The 20,790-nt window shown below is 39.3% G+C and overlaps 1 long non-coding RNA gene across 1 annotated transcript; it reads right to left on the bottom strand.

Moving 5' to 3' along the window:
* Window positions 1-8,335: 8,335 nt before the first annotated feature.
* Window positions 8,336-9,649, bottom strand: LOC125229497. Its single transcript, XR_007177408.1, has 3 exons — window positions 9,090-9,649; window positions 8,937-9,004; window positions 8,336-8,852 (listed from the first exon to the last, which is right to left on the bottom strand). It is a non-coding gene; the product is annotated as an uncharacterized LOC125229497 (long non-coding RNA).
* Between the last annotated feature and the right edge of the window lie 11,141 nt (window positions 9,650-20,790).

The following is a 20,790-nucleotide window of genomic DNA, read 5'->3' as shown; positions in this document are numbered from 1 at the left end:
ATTTTTACTTTTTTACAAAATTATTGTATTTATATTTTAACGCATTTTTAACTCCCTTTGGTAGTTCCTTAGAATGCTGAAATAGGATGTCATTATCCGATGAATTACGAAACAACTTACGCTATTTATTTACTTTGTTTATTCGGTAAATATTCGGAAATCTAACCGAACTATTCCGCCGAATACGAACATTGACAAATTTGCCGAATATGCCGAATACCGAATATTTACCGAATATTCGGCCCATCTCTAATATAAACATCGATATAATTCCGAAATATGTTTCCTAGTCGTGTTATACTGAAAATCTTCTCTTTTTAACTGAATATTTACATCGCTTAATGATTTCACGACCCAGTGCCGTAGTATTTGCATCCTCATTAAAATAATTTAACGAGATCCACTTGCTCTGATTTAATATTTGAAAACAAATAATATATGAATGCGTCCCCGAGGAACGTATGTAAGCATTAATTATTTATTATTATTTATTTATTATTAAAAACATGTTTACATGACATTACAGTAAAACCAATGCGTCACGAAACTATGTTACAATTATGTACTAATTGTTATGGGTTGGCATTTTCAATTGATGGTGTGTTGTTACCTAATGTTTTTTGTTTCGTAGAAATCAGAGAAAAATAAAATTAGTTGTATTTTAGTTAATATTTAGTCTGTGCAAAAAAGAAGAGTTATAGAATGTACAGGAATCCACACATACACCCTTCTCTTTCCGAACAGACTAAAAAATTTTGTTTGTTTTGATGTAATAATAATTGTCACGATATGATTCAAACATAAATACAGACATTATTATGACTTAAGAAATCGAACGTGCAATGTTTACAATTTTTTAAGGATGAGATTTGCTTGTATCGTCAGCTGAGCGAGTTCTCAGTTGTGCGAGGCTTAAGTCACAGAAAAGAAAATTATTAGGTACATTGAATACCTAATAAAGCTAGACTTCAATTTATCAAAATTATAAGGCAAAATTCACCTAATTGTAAGCCTTTGACGCGATGAGGAATTGAGGATGAGGAGACTTAATTACTTCTGACTAGTCCTCATTAAGAATTTAAAGGAGAAAGTTATAAGGATCAGACGTGTTGGTGTAAATGTTCCGCACTGAGAGAAATTTGCCTTGTAAATTTAACGAATTCGACTTGTTACATGTTTATCCGTTTGAAACAAAAGTTATTTTAGTAAACGTAATAAATCAAAATTACGTTTACTAAATAAATCAAAATATTGATGATACAAGTCGAATTTGTACGAACAACAAGGTCAAATTTGTTAAAAGATATAATATTTGGTTGAATCAGTCAAACATATGTTTAAAACAATATGTGACATGTTGCTTTTATAAAATCGACTTGTTGGTTTCAATAAAACATTGATTCAAATAAAATAAAACTTGTAGAATATACTAGTTACACTTAACAAAATCTAACTTGTAGTTTGAACCAAAGAGCGCCGTAGGTGCTATTTTAACCAAAAAAAATGTTGAACGAACATGAAATCTAGTTGTTTTTTTTCTCAGTGCGCAATCAAGTTTTTGTTTGTTTTTGAGTTGCCGTAGCTATTTAGCTCATGTTACTGTAAATACTTCTTCTTCGTTGGCGTTTAGAATACCATCAATCTGCGGTTACTTTGATTCGTGGGGTATACCTACGTGAATTTTGCTGTTATTATCTATTCCTGGTTAAGCATGTCAACCACATCATACATTGTTTATATTCGCGTTCAAAACTCATCTCCCTATTCTTCAAAAATAGATGATCAATGTTATCCCACGAATCGAAGTAACCCCAGTCTACCGGTACGTTATGCTTCTTGTAAAAGTTACGACTAATTTATGAAAATTTTCGTTATATTCATATTCATATTCTTTATTTGTATTGATCATACATTGTCATGGTTTCATACATTCATAGTACTTAGGTATTAAATAAACAATAATAATTAGTATAAGTAGGTATGTCAGAGATGTGTACAGTAAAATTTAAAAATAAAATTAGTTATCTATATCTGTAGCTATATACCGTCCATTCCAATACGTCAGGGTAATGTAAGATAACAATAGGAACTACCCTTCCATGAATTCTTTAATCGAATAAAATGCTTTCTGGGTTAGGATACACTTCAGTTTTTTTATAAAAATGAGATCAGACGCAACATCCCTTATGTCCGACGGTAACCTGTTATAAATGCGCGGGCCTATGATCGTGAAGAAGTTACCTGTTTTAGCAAGTCTATGCTTAGGTATTACTAGTACCTGCGGTCGCCTCGACGACTCGCGCGCTGTGCTGGCGGTGGTGGTGTATGGTATGCTGCGCCGGATTAGTTTTGCCACTTCGAATATAAAAAGTGAGGGAACCGTTGTTAAGATGTGCATTTTGATAAAGAGGTCCCTAGCCGGTTTGTCGGGCGGTACGCGGCACATAGAATGGACGACTTTTTTTTGTATTATAAAGGGGCGATCCCGATCTGCAGCCAAACCCCAAAGGTCGATTCCTTGAGAAATATGGCAATGGAAGTAAGCGTAATAGGTAGAAAGCAGATTACTCTGTGACAGGGTCTTTGAGTCTGGTTACGGCATAATAGGCAGAATACAATCTGGCACAGAGGGAATCGATGTGGGAACCATAGTGAAGCCTACAAATCTAGCGCAACTCACGGCCTCAATTTTGGTACCTTGTATTTATTGAATATAATGATAATGAGATATTCGATAGAATCGAGTTGTGCCTAAGAGGCCACAGTACTGGCTGTTGAAGGAATACTGTCATATTTTGTATTTGGTATAGCAACCGATTCTTTGATATGTTTGTTTACGTTTTGTAAGTCAGTCGGTCAATAACAGTTCTCATGTAAACATTGAATAAATTCCTGGTGTACACTTTCTTGGTTTCCTTGTGCTATAGATCTCTGCTATATAGTGTTAGACCTGTGGGATATCCCCCACAGTGGTTATGGTCCCTCGTACGAATCAAGAATTGTGTTAACAGTAAAAGGAAGAAATTTTCAGCGGAAATGAGTAGTACTGTGAAAATTGACCAACTCAACGAAAGTAATTATGAGACGTGGAAGATCCAAGTAGAAGCAGTGTTGATAAAAAACGACGCCTGGGGATACGTTAATGGGAGTATCAAGAAGCCAGCTGGAGAAAGTGGAGAAGCCGAAGTAGCGAAATGGGAGACAGGAGATTCCAAAGCTAAGTCTGACCTAATTTTATCCATAACTCCGAGTGAATTGAGGCACCTGAGAGGTTGCAAGACATCGCGTGACGTATGGCTAAAGTTAAAGGATATTCATGCTTCCAAAGGACCTGCGAAAAAGGCTACACTGTTAAAAGAGTTGTTACTGCGTAAATTGGATGAAAACGGCGATTTGAGGGAACATGTTATGAGATTTTTCGACATTATAAGCCAATTATCTGACATGGACATTGAAATGCCTGACGATTTGATATCTATAATGCTTCTGTATAGTTTACCGTCCAGTTTTGACAATTTTAGATGTGCAATAGAATCTAGAGATGCATTGCCAAAGCCAGACGCACTGAAAGTGAAGATTTTAGAAGAGGAACATTCCAGAAATCAGAAAGAATGTGTAGATAAGGCACTTCTTGTAAGAGGAAAGAGATCTTCTAAGCCAAAGAGTGGCATAGAGCAACGTCAACGCGCATGTGATTCCCCAGAGCAGGCTAGGTCAAAATTCAATTATAAATGTTTCAAATGCCATTTACACGGTCATAAAGCCTCGGATTGTACTCAAAAGAAGAAGGAACAACGTAATGACAGTGCAAAGTATGTGTCGAACTCAAGTGATTTACATGATGTTGATTCCAATTTTGTAACATTCAATTGTGTTTCAGATGTTAATGCTGTTGGGAACGAGAATGGAAATTGGATCGTTGACAGTGGGTGTACGTCACATTTGTGTAACGATGCAGATAGATTTGGTACTTCATTACTACCGTTGTCCGGTAAGCTAAATTTAGCAACGAATTCGAGCACAGACGTACAAGGTAAGGGGACAGTTAGATTTTCTTCATGTGATAATGGTTCTAAAACTGAAGTGCAATTGCCAAATACATTATTTGTTCCGGATTTGCGATGTAACCTGATTTCAGTAGCAAAAATTACCGATCAAGGTTATAGCATTACGTTTAACAAAAATATAGCTAGTGTTCAAGATAGCTATGGTAATACTAAACTGGTCGCAAATCGTAAAGGTAATTTATATTACGTCGAGGAACATTGTGGTGTAGTGTCAGCGATTTCTGAGCGAAAGGTTGACGTATGGTCGTGGCACGAACGTCTTGGTCATTTAAATGCGAGAGATCTTGTCCGAGTTTTAAATAAATCTGGCATGAACTTAAAGATGTCAGATGTAACTGAATTGTATGATTGTGACATTTGTGCGAAAGGAAAAATTAGAAGGTTGCCATTTTCTAGCTCGAGTGGACTATGCAATGAAAAGTTAAAAATCAAACATAACGTGAACAAAAGAAACGGATCAACGTTTAAAATCGATAAGAAAAGATCAGCAAATACTACAAATCAACCTTTATCGGTAGATGTAGAGTTCCATCCGACTCAGACTAGTGGAAATCCGGTAGAACAGATCTCTGATCACGAGGATGTAAACATAAGGTCATCGAGTGGTCGTGATCCTGAACCCGAGAGAGAAGAGGATATTCCTGTTGAAGCCCGTCAAATGACAGATGTTCCAGGTACTGTCGCAGAACCATCTCAACATGATCATCATCAAGATGAAGTTCATGTTGATGGGGGGAGGATAGTGAAGAGAGGTCCAGGGCGACCGCGACTGGAGAGAGGTCATGTTGGGCGTCCTCGGAAGATATACAACACAGTTATCGTAGAGCCAGAGATTGTCGCAGAGCCAGAAGTTGCCATAGAACCAGAGGTTTCTGCGGAAGAAGGCTTTGAGTCAACTGAGGAGTATGGAGACTGCGAAGATTTCGTTGGAGTTGCCGAGATTAGCCTGAAAGAGCCCTTATCAGGTAACGAGCGAAAAGGATGGAAGGATGCAATAATGTCAGAAGTCAAAAGTTTAATTAAAAACGACACTTTTGATATCGTCAAGAAACCCATGGGCCGAAATGTCGTTGGTTGCCGATATATTTTAACGACGAAGTTAAATATCGACAAGACTGAGAAGAAGAAAGCTAGACTGGTGGCGAAAGGCTTTAGCCGACGTTACGGTGTCGATTACCAGAAAACCTTTGCGCCAGTCGCTAGACTTGATTCAGTGAGATTATTAGTTGCACTTTCAGTGGAACTGGATCTTGAAATTCATCAGTTGGATATAAATACGGCATATTTAAATGGATTATTAGAAGAAGAGATATACATGAAGGTACCAGATCTTCTTGACGAATGTTTGCAAGATTTAACACGATTGGAGCAGCCAGGTTCATTCATATATGAAAGAGCTAGCAAGTTGTTATGCGACCTGAGGTCTGGAGGCAATGTATGCAAGCTCAAGAGGTCGCTGTACGGCCTAAAACAAGCTGGTAGACAGTGGAACATCAGACTGGATGAACAGCTGAAGTGCATGGGATTGCAAGCATCTTTAAATGAGCCATGCCTTTATTTTAAAAATATAGACTCGCAAACTAAACTCTTTGTATTAATTTTATGTGGATGACATACTCGTCGCATCGCAAAGAGGTGAATGCATCGAACATTTCAAAAAGGAACTGGCCGAAAAGTTTGAATTGAAAGATTATGGCATTGCGAAGTATATGTTAGGCATAGAGTTTGACAGATTTGACAATGGAATGAAATTGTCACAACAAAAATATATTGACGATTTGTTAATTAAATTTAATATGAATGAAAGTAAACCGATATCTACGCCTATGGAATTTAAGCAAAAGATAGAAAAACCGGTGAATAAGTGCAGTGCGCGTGAACAATACCCATATCGCGAAATTATAGGTTCGTTGATGTATCTTTCTACGGGAACGAGACCTGATATTACGAATACGGTGGCTGTATTGAGTCAATTCCTGGATTGCCCTAACGAGGAATGTTGGAATGCAGCAAAGCGTGTCTTGAGATACCTGAAGCATACGAAACAATATGGACTTATTTACAAAAAGACAGGTAAATCATTGCATGGTTATTCGGATGCTGATTGGGGAGGTTGTTTGATAGATAGGCGTTCTTATTCTGGTTATGTTTTTATGTTAGGAGCTGGTTGTGTAAGCTGGAGATCAGAAAAACAGAGATGTGTGAGCACTTCATCTTGTCAATCGGAGTATATAAGCTTGGCATCGGCAATGAAGGAAGCTATATACCTGAACAGTTTGCTTACTGAAATTGGGTTACGTAAGTATGCACCATTATCTTTACATGTAGATAATCAGGGGGCATATGTCTTGCGAGCGATCCAATGTTTCATTCTCGGTCCAAACATATTGATATAAAGTATCACTTTGTGCGAAGTGTATTAAAGGACAATAAGAGTATTGAGTTAAAGTACTTACCGACCGACTCAATGCTCGCCGATATATTAACGAAGGCTTTGCCTAGAGAAAAGCATTATACGTGCATGCGCGGTTTGGGCATTGCTTGTTAATTGTTTACATTTTTAATAGTTGTGATATGAGATACGATAGAATCGAGGGGCTAAGAAATTTGTAGAATACCCATATGTATTTGGTCAAGATTCTTTGATATGTTTGAATTAAGCAAGGATATTCGTAAACATTTTTCTGGTGTAAGGTTTAGCTGCATACCGTTTGCGGTGAACCAACGCAAGAGCCTCATTATTACCGCTTCGACATTGATGCGTATAATATATGATGCATATAAAATGTAAAAAATGAAAATGAAATATTTATTTTTCAAGTAGGCATATTACAATGCGCATATGAACGTCAAATAAAGCTATGCCGGCTCTAACCCTACGCCTCAGCCTCGGGAAGATTTCAGTCCCGCCTCAGTTGGGAGGGGGGTATCCACTATGGGACCGGCAAGAAACTCGGCGGGCAACTTCTTTTCAAAACATTACATCTTATAATTAACATGCATTAAATAACAAGATACAATTTAACATGCAAAAGTATTCATCAAAGAATATGAACAGACTAGGTACTCTATGGAAATTAATTTCAATAAATTATATTATTGCTTAATAATATTCAGAGAAAACATATCAAATTAAATAAATAATAAATAAATAATAAATATTATAGGACATTCTTACACAGATTGACTGAGGCTCACGGTAAGCTCAAGAAGGCTTGTGTTGTGGGTACTCAGACAACGATATATATAATATATAAATACTTGTATACATAGAAAACATCCATGACTCAGGAACAAAATCTGTGCTCATCACACAAATAAATGCCCTTACCGGGATTCGAACCCGGGACCGCGGCGTAGCAGGCAGGGTCACTACCGAGCCAGACCGGTCGTCAAACAACAAATTGTCACAGAAGAAAAAGATAATATGAATCTCAATGTCATTAAATATGTAATTTACCTACACAACATAAAATATAAAATATTTGATGTGCTTTCTTATCTGAACTGTGTCCTCTGTGTGTGGTAGTAAGTTACCGATTGGCGTAACTAGTCAATTCACACAGCGAATAAGTACAGTCAACCAATTTGAATCTTAGGCCACTGTAGAACCTTTACATTAGTAAACGTCTGATCTCTGTGTCAAATAGAACACGGTGTCAATAAGACAGGGTTCTAGAGTGGCCTAGGATTCAAATTGTTAGTATATAATAACGATAGATAGATAATTGTATAGTAGTTTGTTGCATGTTCGTTATTGTACATGATTTAATGTAGCGTAAGAAATACACAAAAACTGAACCACAAAAACCAAGAACGGCGATAAAAATACTATAAAAATAAATAAAATTGTGAAAATTTATCCAAAGACACGTCCGTCAGTGTCAGCGGTTTTTTTTTTGTCCTTAACAGTCTTTTGTCAGGAGGCAACAAAGTGCGCGCCTTTAACGCCTGGGTAATGCCTCTACTCACATACTCCTTTGGCATACTAAGGTGGACACAGACCGAGCTGGACGCCCTGGATCGGAGGGTCCGCCCACTGCTTACCACACACCATATGTTACACCCGCGCTCGTCTGTTATGAGATTGTACATCCCACGTGTAACGGAGGTGTATTTGATGGGGGGTAAATAAAATAGTATGGAAAGCTCCGGCTAGTTCAAAGTAAATACACCCACGTTAGCACAAAATTTATAATAAAACAAAAGCTAAATGGTGTCTCTATACTTGCTGGAGGAAAGCTAGAGGAGAAACAAATTAAACAATATCACATTTTATAACTTTATTAATTATAAATAAACTCTTGCCTACAGAAAGGTTTCATTTAATGTTTCCCGAAATACTAAATTCGACACCATATAAAATATGAACTACGCTCAGTGGTAAAGCTGGGCCGCTTTAAGAGGGTCCAGGAAAAGGTTTCTTACAACCATTTATTCTACAAAAACTAAATATGAATTTACCTAAAGTTATGCACCAGAATTCTCAAAATAAATGAAATCAGAAATTACTTTACACAGAAATTAAAACCTGAATTACACAGCACTACCGGCAGGGAACGGGCAGGAGACACACCTTGTCAGGGATGAGCCGGCTGCTCCCCGGACTCCGGTGCTGACGCCCCCTCGCCACGTGGACAGGGCTGACCCTTCCATACGAAAACAAGGTCCAAAGGCACCTTGCGCCAGTAACGCCAAAGAAAGTTTCCTTGCACATCAAAATTGTAAAAGTTCTTGTTAAATTCTACTTCTGCAATTCTCTAATTCTTTACTTCTTCCCGACTCCTATGAAACAAATAAATTGGTCACATTAGTCGAGTGCCCTCACACACTGTGATAGACTAAACAAAAAAATGTAAGCGAGCTCACCGGAGACCTGCAGACTGCAGACCGAGGATCTCCAAGGAGCACTCCCACCCTTAGCATGTTTCTGCCAGCTGGAAATAAACCAATTTATGGTTAAGAATCTCTCCACGTTTCACGCCATGGAAATATCAAAAGCTCACAAAGAAATCTACTTACTCAGACTGACAGAACGCACCACACAAAATATGGAACGCCACGGCAGCACGTGGCATGCCGGGCTCCAGGCCCTTATACGGCCGTCCGATCACTATACAAGAGGATCTCGTCACAGAAAGAACGGCGCACTGAATGATCTCGAATTTAAAGGACCCAAAACAAAAGCCGGGTGGCAAACGAATAAACAATAAAATACTCTAATTCATTAAATGAAAATTACTCCAGTTTCTGTATCAGACCTTGAAGTAAACAAAACCTAACAAATATCATTCCAGAACAGCCTTAAAAAACCTATGATAACATTTGTTATCATGTCTCTAAAATATTATATTTTCCAAAAATCAATACTTAAAGTATATCAAAACTATACAAAGTTTTCCTGGAATGACAGCCAAAATACCTACAATTTCGAATAATACTTGTTGTATGGCAACCCTACAACAGATAAACATAAATATGTGCATTTGAAGTGCAACAGATAATGCAATGAACGAGAAGGAAGTGTTTCATTCAAAAATTAAATCTATCCAAAATATTTAATTACGACTATCAAAAAATCTGCTACGTGTGAAGTGCGGAGGTCGAGGCTTCCTAAATGCCAAAAATCTCCACAACCGTGAGGTGTACAATCTCAGGAATCACTTCCTTAACAACGAGTGTGGGATGCATCGTGATGTGGTGGCAGTGGACGGAAACCTCACGCCGCTCTCCTTGGCGAAAGAGAACTGGCGCAAACCTCTGGTACTAAGTACTGCGGACCGCAAGGCGGTATGGAAGAGCAAGCAGCTACACGGGCGGTTCTACAAGGCCCTCACGGGACCCGATGTAGATCTGCTCGCATCGGTGAACTGGTTACGATTCGGGGACCTCTTCGGAGAAACCGAGGGTTTTGCCTGTGCAATTGCGGACGAAGTTATTGCCTGTGATGAACTACAGTATGGGGCGGACAAGTTTCTAATGGGTCGGCAACGCGCACGTGACACCCCTTGAGTTGCGGGCGTCCATAGGTTGCGGTGACCGCTTTCCATCAGGCGGGCCGTATACCTGTTTGCCACCGACGTGGCATTAAAAAAAAAAAAAAAAATATCCTGAAGGACGGTACGGTTGACATTAATATTTTGTCGGGCATGCCGCCGTCCCGGAGAGTCACTCAGGCATAATTATCATTTCCGGTTGTTCTCATCTAGCTAACGGCGAGTACTTGCACAGACATAATCTCGTAGCCAGAATTATTCACCAGCAACTTGCTCTTCAATACGGCCTTGTGGACCGCGAAGTGCCGTACTACAAGTACTTACCTGCGCCAGTTCTCGAAAATGGTCGTGCCACGCTCTATTGGGACCGATCTATTATCACTGACAGGTCTATTGTAGCCAATAAGCCTGACATTGTGATAATAGATCGACCGCAACGCCGGGCAGTGCTCGTTGACATCACCATCCCCCATGATGAGAATCTCGTGAAAGCCGAGAAGGACAAGTCCAGTAAGTACCTAGACTTGGCTCACGAGATAACCGCCATGTGGGATGTTGAATCAACGATCATTGTTCCGATAGTCGTTTCAGCGAACGGTCTCATAGCGAAGAGTCTCGACCAACATCTTAAGAGACTCTCGCTAGGTGGCTGGATCAAGGGCCAGATGCAGAAGCAGGTGATCTTAGACACGGCGCGGATAGTCCGACGGTTCCTCTCTCTGCAGCCCTAATCACCGGCAGCTTGGGCCCTGCCCCGCTGCTGGCGGCACCCTAGGTTAGATTTTTTATAATGTATTTATATGTTTTATATTGTTTTGTAAGTGTTTTATTTTATTTTACTTTTATACTCATATTGTAAAAAACCTAGCTTAAGAAAAGAGATAAATAAATGAAATAATAATAATAAAATACTTTATTGCACTACTATTCAATTCAAATTTTTTTATATACGTAACCTTATAGTTCAATAAAGAATAATTTATTTTAATTCAATTCAAAATATCTTTATTCATGTAGGCCTAGTTACAAGCTCTTATGAATAGTTCATTACATATATGTTATGATCTTAATCTAACCTAATTATCAGAGCAAATTATTGTTCATAATAATATTGAGTCTATAATATACCTACAATTTCATATAAAAATAATCGTTAAACAAAAAATATATAATTAGGTATATGTATATATAAAAATACATGTCTAGAATATTTCTAGGAAAAATCCAATGTCCAAAAAAATACAATATTAATTTCATCAACAATAATAATAATAATCGCCCCCGAGTAATGCGCTTTGTGAACCAGGCGTTCGCGGGGACGGGCATCAGGCCCCGCGACTATTTGGCCAATGTCACAGAGCGCATCGACTTCCTGAAGCAGAAAGTCTATGCATGGGCAAGCCGTATTCGCCGCTACAGAAAGCGTGTGGACCGATTCCAGCAGAATCGTCTTTTTCAAAGCGACCAAAGGAAAGTATACCGAAGGTGGGAGGAAACCGACCCTCGTGTGTCCGACGTGCGGCTACCGGATGCTACTGCCATGTCTGATTTCTGGCGTAGCATCTGGTCGGTGCCCGTTGAGCACACGGAGGGCGAGTGGATGGCCGTTGTCGAACGTGAGTGCGAGAACATTGAACCTATGGGGGCTATCACCATCAGCCCCGACGACGTAAGTTGTGCTACCCGTACGGCCCAGAACTGGAAAAGTCCTGGACCGGACGGATTGCACAACTTCTGGCTAAAATGGTTTCGATGCTCGCACTCGCGTTTGGCAACGCAATTTCAACAAGCCCTCGATCTTGGTTCTCTCCCACCTTCCCTAACAACTGGTGTTACTTTCCTGCTCTATAAGTCCGGTAGTACCACGGAAGCAAAAAACTACAGACCCATTACGTGCTTGCCTACACTTTACAAGCTCCTTACATCCATTTTGAGAGCAAAAATTAACGCGCATATTGTCGCTAACAACATTCTGGCTCCCGCTCAAAATGGATGTAGGGTTGGGTCCCGTGGTACTAAAGAGCTCCTCCTCATAGACATGACCATCTGCCAACAAGTTCGGCGGAACAGGGGAGCCATCTCGGCCGCTTGGATTGACTATAAGAAGGCCTATGATTCGGTGCCTCATTCATGGCTGAGAAGGGTATTGGAGCTGTATAAACTTGATGCAGCTTTAATATCCTTCCTGGCTGCATGTATGAGGCAGTGGACCACAGTCCTTCGTCAACCAGGAGGCAGGGATGACCCCCCTGGCCCGCAGGACTTCATAAGGATTGAGCGAGGAATATTCCAGGGTGACAGTTTGAGTCCATTATGGTTCTGCCTAGCTCTGAATCCCCTCAGCACGCTGCTGAAGGATTCTGGACTAGGTTGCCGGCTTCGGAGAGGGGGTGAAGTCATCTCTCACCTTCTGTACATGGACGATCTCAAACTATTTGCACCGAACGCCCAAGACCTGATGGTGCTATTGAAAACCACAGAAGTTTTCAGTACCGCCATCAGAATGGAGTTTGGTGTCGATAAGTGTGCGGTTATGCATGTACAGCGGGGGAGGTTGTAAATTCAGAAAATTTACAACTTTCTGAGACGATGTCGTTCAGATCTATCTCTGAATCAGAAACCTATAAGTACCTTGGTATGTCACAGTCGTTGGGTATTGAGGATGTTGGCATTAGACGGTCGGTGAAGGAGCGCTTTTTCAGTCGGCTCACAAAAGTCCTTAACAGTCTTTTGTCAGGAGGCAACAAAGTGCGCGCCTTTAACGCCTGGGTAATGCCTCTACTCACATACTCCTTTGGCATACTACGGTGGACCCAGACTGAGCTGGACGCCCTGGATCGGAGGGTCCGTTCACTGCTTACCACACATCGTATGTTACACCCGCGCTCGTCTGTTATGAGATTGTACATCCCACGGAAGTGCGGAGGTCGAGGCTTCCTAAACGCCAAAGATCTCCACAACCGTGAGATGTACAATCTCAGGAATTACTTCCTTAACAACGAGTGTGGGATGCATCGTGATGTGGTGGCAGTTGACGGAAACCTCACGCCGCTCTCCTTGGCGAAAGAGAACTGGCGCAAACCTGTGGTACTAAGTACTGCGGACCGCAAGGCGGTATGGGAGAGCAAGCAGCTACACGGGCGGTTCTACAAGGCCCTCACGGGACCCGATGTAGACCTGCTCGCATCGGTGAACTGGTTACGATTCGGGGACCTCTTCGGAGAAACCGAGGGTTTTGCCTGTGCAATTGCGGACGAAGTTATGATGACGAACAACTACCGGAAATATATCCTGAAGGACGGTACGGTCGACATTTGTCGGGCATGCCGCCGTCCCGGAGAGTCACTCAGGCATATCATTTCCGGTTGTTCTCATCTTGCTAACGGCGAGTACCTGCACAGACATAATCTCGTAGCCAGGATTATTCACCAGCAACTTGCTCTTCAATACGGCCTTGTGGACCGCGAAGTACCGTACTACAAGTACTTGCCTGCGCCAGTTCTTGAAAATGGTCGTGCCACGCTCTATTGGGATCGATCTATTATCACTGACAGGACTATTGTAGCCAATAAGCCTGACATTGTGATAATAGATCGACCGCAACGCCGGGCCGTGCTCGTTGACATCACCATCCCCCATGATGAGAATCTCGTGAAAGCCGAGAAGGACAAGTCCAGTAAGTACCTAGACTTGGCTCACGAGATAACCGCCATGTGGGATGTTGATTCAACGATCATTGTTCCGATAGTCGTTTCAGCGAACGGTCTTCATAGCGAAGAGTCTCGATCAACATCTTAAGAGACTCTCGCTAGGTGGCTGGATCAAGGGCCAGATGCAGAAGGCGGTGATCTTGGACACGGCGCGGATAGTCCGACGGTTCCTCTCTCTGCAGCCCTAACCACCGGCAGCTTGGGCCCTGCCCCGCTGCTGGCGGCACCCTAGGTTAGGTTTTTTATAATGTGTTTATATGTTTTTTATATTGTTTTGTATGTGTTTTTGTATTTTACTTTTATATTCATATTATAAAAAGCTTAACCTAAGAAGCAAAATAAATAAAGGAAATAATAATAAAAAACGTAAAAATAAGAAACCATTTCGAATAACAATTAATCCCACGTTGTTTTATCATTCATGTAGTCTTGTGTTGTATAATAAGCTTTGGAAATGAGTACACGCTTTACATGATTCTTAAATTTATTAATTGACAAGTCAGTAATATGATTCGGAAGTTTATTATAAAATCGAACACAATTACCCATGAATGATTTTTTAATTTTACAGAGCCGTGTGAAGGGCACCGCGAGTTTATGTTTATTTCTAGTATTTATATTATGTACATCACAGTTTTTCTTAAAATTACAAATGTTTTTATGTACATACATAATATTCTCATAAATATATTGACAATGCACTGTCATTATATTAATGTCCTTAAACTTATCTCTAAGCGAGTCTCTATGGTTCATTTTATATATTGCTCGAATAGCCCTCTTCTGCAGAATAAATATGGTATTTATCTCTGAAGCACTGCCCCAAAGTAAAATACCATATGACATAATGCTGTGAAAGTAACTAAAATAAACTAATCGAGCTGTTTTCACGTCTGTTAACTGACGGATCTTGCTCACTGCAAAAGCTGCAGAACTAAGTCTATTCGAGAGGTTAACAATATGGGGACCCCACTGAAGTTTAGAATCTAAGGTTATACCAAGAAAAACTGTACTATCTACCAGTTCCAATTCCTCATCCTTCACAACGACACTTGTTTGCTCATTCCTTACGTTACTATTAGTGACAAACTTAATACATTTAGTCTTTTTTTCATTTAATAATAAATTATTAACATTGAACCAGTTCACTACTTTAGAGATAGCATTGTTTACATCACTGTGAGCTTGTTGCTGTCGTTTGAGTTTGAAAATAAGTGAGGTGTCGTCTGCAAACAATACTATATCATGGTGGGTCTTTACAAGGAATGGCAAGTCATTTATGTAGATAAGGAACAGGAAAGGCCCCAATATTGATCCCTGTGGTACACCCATAGAGACCAATGACCCAGTTGATCTCTGTCCATTGACATCTACCCTTTGTATTCTACCATTTAAGTAGGACTTGAGTAAATTTAGTGCTGATCCTCTGACTCCATAATAATGTTTGTAGTTTCCTGATCAATTTTCATGACAAACACAGTCGAAGGCCTTAGATAAATCACAAAAGATAGACACAAAAGAACTACAACGACAACAGCTAAACAAACAAATAAAGAAGTTAAATAGTAGGTAACAACAGGCGGTCTTATCGCTAAAGAGCGATCTCTACCAGACAACCTTCAGACAGCGAGATAGTCATATATTTGTGCTTCATTAAATAAGTTCAAAAGTGTTGGTTATCAACTTAAAGGAAACCGTTTCAGGATTAAAGGTCAGGCGTAGATATTCCTTTCTTAGATTTACTCATCGGCATTTAATTATAGATGTACCAAATGGTTCATAAAACACAGAAAACACATTGCACACACAAACTGATAAAGAATAAGAATTTTTTGTTGAAAAAACTGAACTAAACTGAACTGATGAACTGAATGAACTGAATTTATTTGTATAAAGTATAATGCAAAAATAATACCTGAAGTACCCATCAGGAGCTGGGCATTTTCGCGAAAAAAAGATTCAAACATTTTATTTTTATTTTATTATAGGTAAATTTAACGTTTTTACTACTCAGAATCACGAGCCCTTTCGATCCTACTAGATAAACAAATTTAATTTCGCCACTTCGTTACCATTTTTTAAACACTTTGTACAGCGGTTACAAAGTGGAAAATATGCAACATAATAGAAAATATTGGGACCATTTCTTTGTCTCTTGTTTTATGTACAAGATCGAAAGGGCTCGTGATTCTGAGTAGGAAAAACATAAAATTTACCTACCTTAGAAAAAATATTGCCCGGCTATATAGTCATTACATTGTCGTAATGGAAAGAGGTACCATGATAACTTCATATGCTCGTCATCTACGGGTTTCTAGTAATCTAAAGTAGTCTTCTCGTGGGACGCAATCTGTTCTCGGAATAAAACCCAAGCGAAACTCGGTAACTGCTGTTCGAGTTTCTACTGGAACTTCTTCGCAGTCGCAAATTCTCCGCGCGAAATACCCCGGCCAAAACAAACCTTGCGAAAACATCTATTTAACTTTTAATGACTAGGAATCCCGTTAAAGTTTTACTATTTTGCTCCAATTTGCAAATTCTAATAATTATGTGATTGTCATAATGATTGGCTGCGATTTATAGATACGAGTACATTATGATAATAGTTTTGCGCAAACGGGGGGCGAAATCTCGCATTTGTTTCGGAAACAGATAGTTCGGTGATCGCTTACCATCAGGCGACCTGTCTGCTCGTTTGCCTCCTATCCCATAACAAAAAAAAGTTTCTTGTCTGCTAAAAGGGAGCAAGGGAGCAGAGCAGTCAATATTTTGGTCTACCTGCGATCGCTTTGCCTGGCAACTTCCTTGTGATACAATCTAGTATGTATCGTAACCTATAGTCACCTGACAGCAATACTGGCGGGTACACAATATGTGCTCGGTAGCTCAATAGAACGGTTTCCTTGTTCTTAGAGTAAAGTAATTTCAAAGACAAATCACCGAGCGATACTCATTTGTTACGGAAACGACTTCCGATTGCTTTTTAAACATTGATATATGTACTGAATTACCGACTCGGGTTGTTTACCGAGTCATTTGTTTTCCTCTAAGGTTAACCACCTCAATGATTACAGACGTCTGTAATCTAAAATACTTTATTCATACCTTGTCTAAGGAAGTTTCAAATACCTATCAAAAATGTATGAGACACTCGTGGTCCTCGTAGCACACGAATACTAAACCTCCCATGTTTACACGCTAAACACAAATCGAAAAATCAACATTTATCGGGACTTTCGAAGAATCTTTACTTATAAATACAAATTACTTATAAAATACTACTACAACTTAACTACTTCAACATCCAAACTTTTAAAACTTCTAAATAAACCCATATTTTAAAATAATAAGTATTCTTAGTTTACAAACTGCAGCAGAAAACTCCAAAGAAACAGCAGTTGTTGGTACAACTTTTTAATAAACCAAAGTCAAAGGTCGCACTGACAAAGACGTGTGCAAGTTGTTCAGCTCAGAATACACGGAGCGGTGCGGCTTTGCAATACGAAGTGGTGCGACTAACCAGATTTTATATTTTTTTGCTAATTTCTTTTGCGAGACTTTATTTTCATGGATTAGTAATTCGGATAACGCCTGATAAAAAATAAAGGCAATTTTATTATCAGTCAGTTGTCTTAAATCATTTCGAACGCGATTAATTAACATTATTTTAAGGTAACTGTCCCATATTACGGGAACTTAAGGTGTACCAATTCCGGGAGTCGTTGTACGTAATTGTAAGTGAGATAATTATTGCCATCTTAAGGCATCGCTTACGAATGGATGAACCGATTTAGATTAGTTTTTTTTGTTTGAAAGCTAAATTAGTCGAGAGTGTTCTTAGCCAAATTTCAATTATTCCTCGTGAAAATTTCAGTTTTTTGGTACTGGTGATCACTGAGCTACACCGTATACATATATGGTGGTGATACGTTTTTCAAGTATGAGATATATCCTAAGGCGGTTACTGAGACTAATTTGCCTACATAAGATTGAACATATAAGTACACCCACAGAAGAAGAGCAGTACCAGTCGTGCACTTAACTTCCGTGACGCTTAGTATCCGATATGATGTTGTAAGCGGCCAATGGCGTTGGTGGGTATGACCTTAGCTAAAATTAACTAGTTATCTGTAATATAACACTTTCAGTTCTCGCGCTTTGTACACATATTTAAAGTCACATACCTACAGGTCGAACGCGATTAATTAACATTATTTTACCTTTCTCCAAGTGCAGTCGTCTGTATTCCACTGTTAGTTGACTGTTTAACATTTTATGAGGATTCATCCTCTTTTTTTGACAAAAACATTTACCAGGTCCTCATAAAATTGAAGTCTCTTATAGTCCATTAATACAAGATCAGGCTTGACTGACCGCCGCGTGCTGCGGTCCGTATGTCCCTTTAAAAGTTCAGTGCAATGAAGGCGTCAGCTGCCTCCACGCTCAAGACGCGATTCATTTCTCCGGAAACGAACAAATATTAAACCTTATAGATCATGCTGAGTAGTATGTTCTTGAGATTTTATGTTGAATTTTTCAGAGCTTTGTCTTTCGCAAATGAATAAAATTTTGTCTCATCATTTCGGAGAAGAGTTTTTTTTTCTGCTTAGAAGGTCAAAGTGACACTTATGTAATCGGGACACTTTTATACTGGGCAGTAGTTTTTACATCGTCCGATCCGATTTATGATGTAGTTGTAGGATCGATCCGTTTCGGTACAAATAAAAGGTAACCATTTAATTGTACCCGGAACTAATTAACCTAATTTCAGTAAAATAAAGCATTTATACTTGGCATGTCGTTACAAAAAGCAATAGCGCGCTTCATTTCACCCGCTCTCTAAAAAACTCCGTCTGGGGCGTCATTGAAACTTCCAAATTAATTCGTCAAAAGAACAATTTTTACTCAAACTGCTTTCAAGACGAACTCGTTACGGAAAAACTTCGGAATGGAGCCTTCGAGTAAAGAGATCATCTATACATAGCCGTTTATTGACGAAGTTAAAAACGTCAAAACTGATAAGAGACATGAAAAAGCCATCTTTTTCGGAGATTTTTACGCGTACCTACTTACTAAGTATAAATGACAGTGATTAGTATTATTATCTTGAGTACAATAAAAGATATCGCAATAAATATGATATACCTATTGCCTTCATTTTCATGAATTAGAAAAAAAAATAGAGAGAAGAATAAAATACCTATCGAAACTTACGTAGGTATTGATTTAGATTTCCGGACCGAAATATTTATCCATTGTTCATGTTTTCTAAGCAAAATGTATCTCAATTTTTACACGAAATAACAGTGATATCTAATAGAAAATGATGAATTAATTTTTCAGGTCTTGAAACTCCTTTATTTTAAACTCACTTATAGACCAAGTCCACCGGTGGCCAGCCGTTTAATTTTACGAGTATTACTAAACTCCCATAAAGCCTTTATTTTATTACTCAATTTCTAAAAAGGAACGAGCGTTTCAGTTTGAACTTTGGCTTTAGATACCGAGCTGAGACTACCAAGAATCCCTAATGGATGGCTATACTTAACACAAAATTTGAGGTAGGTTATTATTAATTAATGCCTAAGGAGGGTAGATAGGGCAAATAGTTCTACGAAGATTCCAATAGGCACCTACCAAATTAGATTTAGGTCCGAGATGTTTCATTAGCAAGGACGCCGACTATTTTAGGAGTAGCTCTGTTTTAGAGGAAGTTATAATCCACACTTAGATGTAGGTACGTATTCGTATCACGAGCGTGGTCCAGGTCAAATCATAAAATTCAATTATTTGATACGGAAATTCAATTTATTGGATGAAATTTCTTACGAATGCTTGCGAATACAAAATCAACCATCAATTTTTAGACTAACATCAGAATTTTGAAGCTAGCGCGTTATTTTTTTTTTCTCTGTCCTCAAGTTTAGTTCACATTAATTTGAAGTAGACTTCATGAACGAAAATGTATTTACGTTTATGTATTTTTACCCCCGACGCAAAAACGACGGGGTGTTATAAGTTTGACGTGTCTGTCTGTCTGTCTGTCTGTCTGTCCGTCTGTCCATCTGTCTGTCTGTCTGTCTGTCTGTCTGTCTCTCTATCTGTTTGTCTGTCTGTCTGTGTGTGTGTGTCTGTCTGTGGCATCGTAGCTCCCGAACGGATGAACCAATTACGATTTAGTTTATTTTGTTTGAAAGCTGAGATAGTCGGGAGTGTTCTTAGATATGTTTCATGAAAATCGGTCCACTGTGTCGCGGTCGGGGGTTTTTTCAAAATTTTAATTTTGTGGTTAGGTTATACGTTTTGCGTTTTAAATTAAGTAAACTATTGTTGTTCCAGAGGTGCAAAGGGCCTTCACAAGCTCGCGCCACGCCTTCCTATCTTCAGCGACCCTCGCGGCCTCGCTCCAGCTTAAAGCAGCCGCTTGTAGCTAATTTTCAACGGACCGCTTACATGAGTGGACAACGTAAACCATAGCGAATACTAACAGTAGCTACATCCAAATAACTCTGAACGCGTTTCTATTTTCAAGGTGTTAGGTAGGTATGTGTGTGTTCATTTTATTCTTGAGCACCTCGGCTGCTCAGATATATCTGATGGCGACCATAAAATAGTGGTTTCCTTGATTGCTTTTCAAGAAGTGAGAATGTAATGGTTATGCTAAGCACTAGAAATAAAAATGAGCAGCACGATAATCTAGATTGTGCTCCGCCGGGATTGCAGGAAATTAAGCGTCTGCGGCCCTAGGGAGCTACTCTTCAAACAGTTTAATGGTTTAACCAGGCATGCGTATTTCTTGGAAACTGTACTGCCGCCGTAAAAAGTTTATGAAAACACGTTTAAATAATTCAGTGAAGTTTATATGAAGAGGTTATATTTACTTATGTGGTAACCGGGGCGGCTCACTCCGCGATAACTACATACAAGTACATGTCGGCGGCCGCGAGTTCTCGGCCCATTCTGTGGTGACGACCTTCGCGCGGCGCAATAAAATTCAATTTCGGCTGCTCGCGTGCC

This window comes from Leguminivora glycinivorella, chromosome 9, assembly GCF_023078275.1.
Source record: "Leguminivora glycinivorella isolate SPB_JAAS2020 chromosome 9, LegGlyc_1.1, whole genome shotgun sequence".
NCBI lineage: Eukaryota > Metazoa > Arthropoda > Insecta > Lepidoptera > Tortricidae > Leguminivora > Leguminivora glycinivorella.
This window is presented reverse-complemented; position numbering and strand designations above follow the sequence as displayed.